Raw genomic sequence first — 13,048 nt, forward strand, 5'->3', positions numbered from 1 at the left:
CTGAATATAATAGTACTATACACTGTGCTCCTGAATATAATAGTACTATACACTGTACTCCTGAATATAATAGTACTGTACACTGCACTCCTGAATATAATAGTACTATACACTGTACTCCTGAATATAATAGTACCATACACTGCGCCCCTGAATATAATAGTACTATACACTGTGCCCCTGAATATAATAGTACTATACACTGTACTCCTGAATATAATAGTACTATACACTGTACTCCTGAATATAATAGTACTATACACTGTGCCCCTGAATATAATAGTACTATACGCTGTACTCCTGAATATAATAGTACTGTACACTGTACTCCTGAATATAATAGTACTGTACACTGTGCCCTGAATATAATAGTACTATACACTGTACTCCTGAATATAATAGTACTGTACACTGCACTCCTGAATATAATAGTACTATACACTGTGCTCCTGAATATAATAGTACTATACACTGTGCCCCTGAATATAATAGTACTATACACTGTGCTCCTGAATATAATAGTACTATACACTGTGCTCCTGAATATAATAGTACTATACACTGTACTCCTGAATATAATAGTACTATACACTGCGCTCCTGAATATAATATTACTATACACTGCACTCCTGAATATAACAGTATTATACACTGTACTCCTGAATATAATAGTACTATACACTGTGCTCCTGGATATAATAGTACTATACACTACGCTCCTGAATATAATAGTACTATACATTGTGCTCCTGAATATAATAGTACTATACACTGTGCTCCTGAATATAATAGTACCATACACTGCGCTCCTGAATATAATAGTACTATACAATGTACTCCTGAATATAATAGTACTATACACTGTGCTCCTGAATATAATAGTACTATACACTGTGCCCCTGAATATAATAGTACTATACACTGTGCTCCTGAATATAATAGTACTATACACTGTACTCCTGAATATAATAGTACTGTACACTGCACTCCTGAATATAATAGTACTATACACTGTGCTCCTGAATATAATAGTACTATACACTGTGCCCCTGAATATAATAGTACTATACACTGTACTCCTTAATATAATAGTACTATACACTGTGCTCCTGAATATAATAGTACTATACACTGTGCTCCTGAATATAATAGTACTATACACTGCGCTCCTGAATATAATAGTACTATACACTGCACTCCTGAATATAATAGTACTATACACTGTGCTCCTGAATATAATAGTACTATACACTGTACTCCTGAATATAATAGTACTATACACTGTGCTCCTGAATATAATAGTACCATACACTGTGCTCCTGAATATAATAGTACTATACACTGTACTCCTGAATATAATAGTACTATACACTGCGCTCCTGAATATAATAGTACCATACACTATACTCCTGAATATAATAGTACCATACACTGTACTCCTGAATATAATAGTATTATACACTGTACTCCTGAATATAATAGCACTATACGCTGTACTCCTGAATATAATAGTACTATACACTGTACTCCTGAATATAATAGTACTATACACTGCGCTCCTGAATATAATAGTACTATACACTGTACTCCTGAATATAATAGTACTATACACTGTGCTCCTGAATATAATAATACTATACACTGTGCCGCTGAATATGATAGTACTATACACTGTACTCCTGAATATAATAGTACTATACACTGTGCCCCTGAATATAATAGTATTATACACTGCACCCCTGAATATAATAGTACTATACACTGCGCTCCTGAATATAATAGTACTATACACTGTGCTCCTGAATATAATAGTACTATACACTGCACTCCTGAATATAATAGTACTATACACTGTGCTCCTGAATATAATAGTACTATACACTGTGCTCCTGAATATAATAGTACTATACACTGCACTCCTGAATATAATAGTACTATACACTGTACTCCTGAATATAATAGTATTATACACTGTACTCCTGAATATAATAGTACTATACACTGTGCTCCTGAATATAATAGTACTATACACTGCGCTCCTGAATATAATAGTACCATACACTATACTCCTGAATATAATAATACCATACACTGTACTCCTGAATATAATAGTATTATACACTGTACTCCTGAATATAATAGCACTATACGCTGTACTCCTGAATATAATAGTACTATACACTGTACTCCTGAATATAATAGTACTATACACTGCGCTCCTGAATATAATAGTACTATACACTGTACTCCTGAATATAATAGTACTATACACTGTGCTCCTGAATATAATAATACTATACACTGTGCCGCTGAATATGATAGTACTATACACTGTACTCCTGAATATAATAGTACTATACACTGTGCCCCTGAATATAATAGTATTATACACTGCACCCCTGAATATAATAGTACTATACACTGCGCTCCTGAATATAATAGTACTATACACTGTGCTCCTGAATATAATAGTACTATACACTGCACTCCTGAATATAATAGTACTATACACTGTGCTCCTGAATATAATAGTACTATACACTGTGCTCCTGAATATAATAGTACTATACACTGCACTCCTGAATATAATAGTACTATACACTGTACTCCTGAATATAATAGTATTATACACTGTACTCCTGAATATAATAGTACTATACACTGTGCTCCTGAATATAATAATACTATACACTGTGCCGCTGAATATGATAGTACTATACACTGTACTCCTGAATATAATAGTACTATACACTGTGCCCCTGAATATAATAGTATTATACACTGCGCCCCTGAATATAATAGTACTATACACTGTGCTCCTGAATATAATAGTACTATACGCTGTACTCCTGAATATAATAGTACTATACACTGTACTCCTGAATATAATAGTACTATACACTGTGCTCCTGAATATAATAGTACTATACACTGTACTCCTGAATATAATAGTACTATACACTGTGCTCCTGAATATAATAGTACCATACACTGTACTCCTGAATATAATAGTACTATACACTGTACTCCTGAATATAATAGTACTATACACTGTGCTCCTGAATATAATAGTACTATACACTGTACTCCTGAATATAATAGTACTATACACTGTACTCCTGAATATAATAGTACCATACACTGTGCTCCTGAATATAATAGTACTATACACTGCACTCCTGAATATAATAGTACTATACACTGTGCTCCTGAATATAATAGTATTATACACTGTACTCCTGAATATAATAGTACTATACACTGTACTCCTGAATATAATAGTACTATACACTGTGCTCCTGAATATAATAGTACTATACACTGTACTCCAGAATATAATAGTACTATACACTGTACTCCTGAATATAATAGTACTATACACTGCGCTCCTGAATATAATAGTACTATACACTGTACTCCTGAATATAATAGTACTATACACTGCGCTCCTGAATATAATAGTACTATACACTGTACTCCTGAATATAATAGTACTATACACTGTGCTCCTGAATATAATAGTACTATACACTGTACTCCTGAATATAATAGTACTATACACTGTGCTCCTGAATATAATATTATACAGGGTGGGCCATTTATATGGATACACCTAAATAAAATGGGAATGGTTGGTGATATTAACTTCCTGTTTGTGGCACATTAGTATATGGGAGGGGAGAAACTTTTCAAGCTGGGTGTTGACCATGGCGGCCATTTTGAAGTCGGCCATTTTGTATCCAACTTTAGTTTTTTCAATGGGAAGAGGGTCATGTGACACATCAAACTTATCGAGAATTTCACCAAAAAAAACAATGGTGTGCTTGGTTTTAATGTTACTTTATTCTTTCATGAGTTATTTACAAGTTTCTGACCACTTATAAAATGTGTTCAAAGTGCTGCCCATTGTGTTGGATTGTCAATGCAACCCTCTTCTCCCACTCTTCACACACTGATAGCAACACCGCAGAAGAAATGCTAGCACAGGCTTCCAGTATCCGTAGTTTCAGTTGCTGCACATCTCGTATCTTCACAGCATAGACAATTGCCTTCAGATGACCCCAAAGATAAAAGTCTAAGGGGGTCAGATCGGGAGACCTAGGGGGCCATTCAACTGGCCCACGACGACCAATCCACTTTCCAGGAAACTGTTCATCTAGGAATGCTCGGACATGACACCCATAATGACATAAATAACTCATGAAAGAATAAAGTAACGTTAAAACCAAGCACACCATTGTTTTTCTTGTGAAATTCTCGATAAGTTTCATGTGTCACATGACCCTCTTCCCATTGAAAAAACTAAAGTTGGATAGAAAATGGCCGACTTCAAAATGGCCGCCATGGTCAACACCCAGCTTGAAAAGTTTCCCCCCTCCCATATACTAATGTGCCACAAACAGGAAGTTAATATCACCAACCATTCCCATTTTATTTAGGTGTATCCATATAAATGGCCCACCCTGTACACTGTGCTCCTGAATATAATAGTACTATACGCTGTACTCCTGAATATAATAGTACTATACGCTGTACTCCTGAATATAATAGTACCATACACTGTGCTCCTGAATATAATAGTACTATACACTGCACTCCTGAATATAATAGTACTATACACTGTACTCCTGAATATAATAGTACCATACACTGCGCCCCTGAATATAATAGTACTATACACTGTGCCCCTGAATATAATAGTACTATACACTGTACTCCTGAATATAATAGTACTATACACTGTACTCCTGAATATAATAGTACTATACACTGTGCCCCTGAATATAATAGTACTATACGCTGTACTCCTGAATATAATAGTACTGTACACTGTACTCCTGAATATAATAGTACTGTACACTGTGCCCTGAATATAATAGTACTATACACTGTACTCCTGAATATAATAGTACTATACGCTGTACTCCTGAATATAATAGTACTATACACTGTACTCCTGAATATAATAGTACTATACACTGCGCTCCTGAATATAATAGTACTATACACTGTACTCCTGAATATAATAGTACTATACACTGTACTCCTGAATATAATAGTACTATACACTGTGCCCCTGAATATAATAGTATTATACACTGCACCCCTGAATATAATAGTACTATACACTGCGCTCCTGAATATAATAGTACTATACACTGTGCTCCTGAATATAATAGTACTATACACTGCACTCCTGAATATAATAGTACTATACACTGTGCTCCTGAATATAATAGTACTATACACTGTGCTCCTGAATATAATAGTACTATACACTGCACTCCTGAATATAATAGTACTATACACTGTACTCCTGAATATAATAGTATTATACACTGTACTCCTGAATATAATAGTACTATACACTGTGCTCCTGAATATAATAGTACTATACACTGCGCTCCTGAATATAATAGTACCATACACTATACTCCTGAATATAATAATACCATACACTGTACTCCTGAATATAATAGTATTATACACTGTACTCCTGAATATAATAGCACTATACGCTGTACTCCTGAATATAATAGTACTATACACTGTACTCCTGAATATAATAGTACTATACACTGCGCTCCTGAATATAATAGTACTATACACTGTACTCCTGAATATAATAGTACTATACACTGTGCTCCTGAATATAATAATACTATACACTGTGCCGCTGAATATGATAGTACTATACACTGTACTCCTGAATATAATAGTACTATACACTGTGCCCCTGAATATAATAGTATTATACACTGCACCCCTGAATATAATAGTACTATACACTGCGCTCCTGAATATAATAGTACTATACACTGTGCTCCTGAATATAATAGTACTATACACTGCACTCCTGAATATAATAGTACTATACACTGTGCTCCTGAATATAATAGTACTATACACTGTGCTCCTGAATATAATAGTACTATACACTGCACTCCTGAATATAATAGTACTATACACTGTACTCCTGAATATAATAGTATTATACACTGTACTCCTGAATATAATAGTACTATACACTGTGCTCCTGAATATAATAATACTATACACTGTGCTCCTGAATATAATAGTACTATACACTGTACTCCTGAATATAATAGTACTATACACTGTACTCCTGAATATAATAGTACTATACACTGTACTCCTGAATATAATAGTACTATACACTGTGCCCCTGAATATAATAGTATTATACACTGCGCCCCTGAATATAATAGTACTATACACTGTGCTCCTGAATATAATAGTACTATACGCTGTACTCCTGAATATAATAGTACTATACACTGTACTCCTGAATATAATAGTACTATACACTGTGCTCCTGAATATAATAGTACTATACACTGTACTCCTGAATATAATAGTACTATACACTGTGCTCCTGAATATAATAGTACCATACACTGTACTCCTGAATATAATAGTACTATACACTGTACTCCTGAATATAATAGTACTATACACTGTGCTCCTGAATATAATAGTACTATACACTGTACTCCTGAATATAATAGTACTATACACTGTACTCCTGAATATAATAGTACCATACACTGTGCTCCTGAATATAATAGTACTATACACTGCACTCCTGAATATAATAGTACTATACACTGTGCTCCTGAATATAATAGTATTATACACTGTACTCCTGAATATAATAGTACTATACACTGTACTCCTGAATATAATAGTACTATACACTGTACTCCTGAATATAATAGTACTATACACTGCGCCCCTGAATATAATAGTACTATACACTGTACTCCTGAATATAATAGTACTATACACTGCGCTCCTGAATATAATAGTACTATACACTGTACTCCTGAATATAATAGTACTATACACTGTACTCCTGAATATAATAGTACTATACACTGTACTCCTGAATATAATAGTACTATACACTGCGCTCCTGAATATAATAGTACTATACACTGTACTCCTGAATATAATAGTACTATACACTGCGCTCCTGAATATAATAGTACTATACACTGTACTCCTGAATATAATAGTACTATACACTGTGCTCCTGAATATAATAGTACTATACACTGTACTCCTGAATATAATAGTACTATACACTGTGCTCCTGAATATAATATTATACAGGGTGGGCCATTTATATGGATACACCTAAATAAAATGGGAATGGTTGGTGATATTAACTTCCTGTTTGTGGCACATTAGTATATGGGAGGGGAGAAACTTTTCAAGCTGGGTGTTGACCATGGCGGCCATTTTGAAGTCGGCCATTTTGTATCCAACTTTAGTTTTTTCAATGGGAAGAGGGTCATGTGACACATCAAACTTATCGAGAATTTCACCAAAAAAAACAATGGTGTGCTTGGTTTTAATGTTACTTTATTCTTTCATGAGTTATTTACAAGTTTCTGACCACTTATAAAATGTGTTCAAAGTGCTGCCCATTGTGTTGGATTGTCAATGCAACCCTCTTCTCCCACTCTTCACACACTGATAGCAACACCGCAGAAGAAATGCTAGCACAGGCTTCCAGTATCCGTAGTTTCAGTTGCTGCACATCTCGTATCTTCACAGCATAGACAATTGCCTTCAGATGACCCCAAAGATAAAAGTCTAAGGGGGTCAGATCGGGAGACCTAGGGGGCCATTCAACTGGCCCACGACGACCAATCCACTTTCCAGGAAACTGTTCATCTAGGAATGCTCGGACATGACACCCATAATGACATAAATAACTCATGAAAGAATAAAGTAACGTTAAAACCAAGCACACCATTGTTTTTCTTGTGAAATTCTCGATAAGTTTCATGTGTCACATGACCCTCTTCCCATTGAAAAAACTAAAGTTGGATAGAAAATGGCCGACTTCAAAATGGCCGCCATGGTCAACACCCAGCTTGAAAAGTTTCCCCCCTCCCATATACTAATGTGCCACAAACAGGAAGTTAATATCACCAACCATTCCCATTTTATTTAGGTGTATCCATATAAATGGCCCACCCTGTACACTGTACTCCTGAATATAATAGTACTATACGCTGTACTCCTGAATATAATAGTACCATACACTGTGCTCCTGAATATAATAGTACTATACACTGCACTCCTGAATATAATAGTACTATACACTGTACTCCTGAATATAATAGTACCATACACTGCGCCCCTGAATATAATAGTACTATACACTGTGCCCCTGAATATAATAGTACTATACACTGTACTCCTGAATATAATAGTACTATACACTGTACTCCTGAATATAATAGTACTATACACTGTGCCCCTGAATATAATAGTACTATACGCTGTACTCCTGAATATAATAGTACTGTACACTGTACTCCTGAATATAATAGTACTGTACACTGTGCCCTGAATATAATAGTACTATACACTGTACTCCTGAATATAATGGTACTATACACTGTGCTCCTGAATATAATAGTACTATACACTGCACTCCTGAATATAATAGTACTATACACTGTGCTCCTGAATATAATAGTACTATACACTGTGCTCCTGAATATAATAGTACTATACACTGTGCCCCTGAATATAATAGTACTATACACTGTGCTCCTGAATATAATAGTACTATACACTGTGCTCCTGAATATAATAGTACTATACACTGTGCCCCTGAATATAATAGTACCATACACTGCGCTCCTGAATATAATAGTACTATACAATGTACTCCTGAATATAATAGTACTATACACTGTACTCCTGAATATAATAGTACTATACAATGTACTCCTGAATATAATAGTACTATACACTGTACTCCTGAATATAATAGTACTATACACTGTGCTCCTGAATATAATAGTACTATACACTGTGCCCCTGAATATAATAGTACTATACACTGTGCTCCTGAATATAATAGTACTATACACTGTACTCCTGAATATAATAGTACTATACACTGCACTCCTGAATATAATAGTACTATACACTGTGCTCCTGAATATAATAGTACTATACACTGTGCCCCTGAATATAATAGTACTATACACTGTGCTCCTGAATATAATAGTACTATACACTGTGCCCCTGAATATAATAGTACTATACACTGTGCTCCTGAATATAATAGTACTATACACTGTGCCCCTGAATATAATAGTACTATACACTGTGCTCCTGAATATAATAGTACTATACAATGTACTCCTGAATATAATAGTACTATACACTGTACTCCTGAATATAATAGTACTATACATTGTGCTCCTGAATATAATAGTACTATACACTGCGCTCCTGAATATAATAGTACTATACACTGTACTCCTGAATATAATAGTACTATACACTGTACTCCTGAATATAATAGTACTATACACTGTGCTCCTGAATATAATAGTACTATACACTGTGCTCCTGAATATAATAGTACTATACACTGCGCTCCTGAATATAATAGTACTATACACTGCACTCCTGAATATAATAGTACTATACACTGCACTCCTGAATATAATAGTACTATACACTGTACTCCTGAATATAATAGTACTATACACTGTGCTCCTGAATATAATAGTACTATACACTGTACTCCTGAATATAATAGTACTATACACTGTGCTCCTGAATATAATAGTACCATACACTGTGCTCCTGAATATAATAGTACTATACACTGTGCTCCTGAATATAATAGTACTATACACTGTGCCCCTGAATATAATAGTACTATAACCTGTACTCCTGAATATAATAGTACCATACACTGTACTCCTGAATATAATAGTACTATACACTGTACTCCTGTATATAATAGTACTATACACTGTACTCCTGTATATAATAGTACTATACACTGTACTCCTGAATATAATAGTACTATACATTGTACTCCTGAATATAATAGTACTATACACTGTACTCCTGAATATAATAGTACTATACACTGTACTCCTGAATATAATAGTACTATACACTGCGCTCCTGAATATAATAGTACTATACACTGTACTCCTGTATATAATAGTACTATACACTGTACTCCTGTATATAATAGTACTATACACTGTACTCCTGTATATAATAGTACTATACACTGTACTCCTGAATATAATAGTACTATACACTGTACTCCTGAACATAATAGTACTATACACTGTACTCCTGAATATAATAGTACTATACACTGCGCTCCTGAATATAATAGTACTATACACTGTGCTCCTGAATATAATAGTACTATACACTGTACTCCTGAATATAATAGTACTATACACTGTGCCCCTGAATATAATAGTACTATAACCTGTACTCCTGAATATAATAGTACCATACACTATGCTCCTGAATATAATAGCACTATACACTGTACTACTGAATATAATAGTACTATACACTGTGCTCCTGAATATAATAGTACTATACACTGTGCTCCTGAATATAATAGTACCATACACTATGCTCCTGAACATATGTGTGTGTGTGTGTGTGTGTGTGTGTGTGTGTGTGTGTGTGTGTGTGTGTGTGTGTGTGTGTGTGTGTGTGTGTGTGTGTGTGTGTGTGTGTGTATAGGAAATAGCAAATCTATAGCACTACGACCCTATAAACTATGGTTAGGATTAGATACAGTGGCACAGCAGACAGTATCACACATGGTAGGATTAGATACAGTGTCTCAACAAACAGTATCACACTTTATAGGATTAGATACATTAGCTCAACAGACAGTATCACACATTATAGGATTAGATACATTAGCTCAACAGACAGTATCACACATGATAGGATTAGATACATTAGCTCAACAGACAGTATCACACATGATAGGATTAGATATAGGGACCAGCTCGCTGACATTGCGGTTCCAGTGCTCGACCCAGGAAAGGTAAGTATAAGAATCGTTTTGCTTTTTTATGTGTTACTAATTATTTTTGTGTGTTTGTTATTTTACAGGTTCGGTGGTTGGACTATGTCGGATTCGAGGACTACTTCAATAACAGCAGTTTTTTGATTCTCAATAAAATGGTTAATGAGGGTTGCGTGTGTCTTTTTATTTCAATAAAATATTTTTCTATGTCCTTGTATTTTTTTTAAACGTTATTATTACCACCTTCCTGTTATGGAGCCTGGAAAGGCGATTAAGAAGTTACTCCCTCATTGCCTTAGACCACCAGGGACTAAAGCATTAACCCATGTACCATTTTATGGTAGTATTATTTGGACACTGAATGGAAGTTTTATTTGGCCTATGAATGGCAGTGTTGTGTGGGAAATATATGGCAGTGATATGTGGCCACTATAATGTATACTGTATGGAAGTATATGGCACTGTATGGAGGTATTATTTAAGCAATGTATGGAAGTATTATTTAGGCAATGTATGGAAGTATTATTTAGGCACTGTATGGAAGTATTATTTAGGCAATGTATGGAAGTATTATTTAGGCAATGTATGGAAGTATTATTTAGGCAATGTATGGAAGTATTATTTAGGCAATGTATGGAAGTATTATTTAGGCAATGTATGGAGGTGATATTTAGGCACTGTATGGAGGTGATATTTAGGCACTGTATGGAAGTATTATTTAGGCACTGTATGGAAGTATTATTTAGGCAATGTATGGAAGTATTATTTAGGCAATGTATGGAAGTATTATTTAGGCAATGTATGGAAGTATTATTTAGGCAATGTATGGAGGTGATATTTAGGCACTGTATGGAGGTGATATTTAGGCACTGTATACAAGTATTATTTAGGCAATGTATGGAGGTGATATTTAGGCACTGTAAGGAGTTATTTAGGCACTGTATGGAGGTATGATTTAGGCACTTTATGCAGGTATTATTTAGGAACTGTATGGAGGTATTATTTAGGCACTGTGTGGAGGTATTATTTAGGCACTGTGTGGAGGTATTATTTAGACACCATATGGAGGTATTATGTAGGCACTGTATTGAAGTATTATTTAGACACTGTGTGCAGGTATTATTTAGGCACTTTATGAAGGTAATATATAGGCACCGTATGGAAATATTATTTATGCCTGTATTGAGATATTACTTAGGTACTGTATGGAAGTATTTGGGCACTATATGAGGGTATGATTTAGGCACTGTATGGAATTATTATGTATGCACTGTATGAGGGTATTATTTAGGCTCTGTATGGAGGTATTATTTAGGCAATGTATGGAGGTAATATTTAGGCACTGTATGGAGGTGATATTTAGGCACTGTATACAAGTATTATTTAGGCAATGTATGGAGGTGATATTTAGGCACTGTAAGGAGGTATTTAGGCACTGTATGGAGGTATGATTTAGGCACTTTATGCAGGTATTATTTAGGCACTCTATGGAGGTGATATTTAGGCAATGTATGGAAGTATTATTTAGGCAATGTATGGAGGTAATATTTAGGCACTGTATGGAGGTGATATTTAGGCACTGTATACAAGTATTATTTAGGCAATGTATGGAGGTGATATTTAGGCACTATAAGGAGGTATTTAGGCACTGTATGGAGGTATGATTTAGGCACTTTATGCAGGTATTATTTAGGCACTGTATGGAGGTATTATGTAGGCACTGTATTGAAGTATTATTTAGACACTGTGTGCAGGTATTATTTAGGCACTGTATGGAGGTGATATATAGGCACTGTATGGAAATATTATTTATGCCTGTATTGAGATATTACTTAGGTACTGTATGGAAGTATTTGGGCACTATATGAGGGTATGATTTAGGCACTGTATGGAATTATTATGTATGCACTGTATGAGGGTATTATTTAGGCTCTGTATGGAGGTATTATTTAGGCACTGTATGAGGGTATTATTTAGGCACTGTATGAAGATATTATTTAGGCACTGTATGGAAGTATTATTTAGGCATTGTATTGAGGTGATATTTAGGCTCTGCATGGAGGTATTATTTAGGCACTGAATGTCTGTATTTTATGACCATTGTTTGGAAACATTTGGCATAATTCGGGTATAAACATTCAAGTTAAACTTGCATATGTATCTGTGTATATGTGTGTTTACAGAACGTGA

The 13,048-nt window shown here is 34.6% G+C and overlaps 1 long non-coding RNA gene across 1 annotated transcript in view; it reads right to left on the reverse strand.

Annotated features, from left to right (window-relative positions):
* The window catches only part of LOC142740406 (uncharacterized), an 83,299-nt gene that overhangs the window by 45,082 nt on the left and 25,169 nt on the right, over positions 1-13,048 (reverse strand). The gene's annotated exons all lie outside the window — the stretch shown is intronic.

Source organism: Rhinoderma darwinii, chromosome 2, assembly GCF_050947455.1.
Source record: "Rhinoderma darwinii isolate aRhiDar2 chromosome 2, aRhiDar2.hap1, whole genome shotgun sequence".
Classification (NCBI taxonomy): domain Eukaryota; kingdom Metazoa; phylum Chordata; class Amphibia; order Anura; family Rhinodermatidae; genus Rhinoderma; species Rhinoderma darwinii.